Genomic DNA, 895 nt, shown 5'->3' on the forward strand with positions numbered 1-895 from the left:
GCTTCTGAAATACTCATTTGCTGGATTGTACAATGTTAACTTGATTAAATTGTATAATTATATTTCTATCCCTTTTCAATATAATTCCAAGTTAATATTAAACAAAAGAGGAACTTCAACATCAGCAGTCACCATTATTCTCAGTCACCACAGTAGATATGGGGAAGAACAAACACAATGGTGCCCCACAGGTCCTAGACTGTCTTTTCCATTACCTACTCTACATTCAGCTCATCTTCTACCTGCTAACCTTAATGACCAACAGAGACTCTAGGCCCACTACACAGATACTTGACTATAAGCCATATGGGGGTAGCTGCATTAAAGCAACAGCATCACATAAACCTCTTTACAAGATCCCCATTCACGATCTCACTTTGGCAGCAGAAGGTTGTTGGAATATTTTATTTCTTGGTAAACTCCAAGCTATCTTTCTCAACAGTGCCTTAGCCAAGTTGACTAGTGACTCTTTCTATGATTCCCTGACTCTTCATTCCAGACCTTCATTTTGCCAGTTCCTCCCACATGTCTGTAAAGTATAAACTCACAATAAGTTCTTTATTCATATGTTTCTCATATTGATTCAATTTCCTTCAGTGAAATTTGACTGACTTATTGGTAACTTTCCATTTCTTGATCTGGGTGTTTGTTACATGGGTGTGATCCCCTTTGGAAAAATTAATTAATCCTTATATTTAAGATTTTTGTACTTTTCCTATTACATTTTATGATTTAGTTAAATGTTTACTTATAAACTCTTTGCAGGAATGAGAAAAAGTTTTCACAAGATATTGGATCAAATTCAATTTTACTCTCACAACAGATATGTACAAGCTATATATTCTTCCATGGGAATAACACTGTTACCTTTTAATCTAAGACATCCATGTATCAT

This window comes from Globicephala melas, chromosome 2 (assembly GCF_963455315.2).
Source record: "Globicephala melas chromosome 2, mGloMel1.2, whole genome shotgun sequence".
NCBI lineage: Eukaryota > Metazoa > Chordata > Mammalia > Artiodactyla > Delphinidae > Globicephala > Globicephala melas.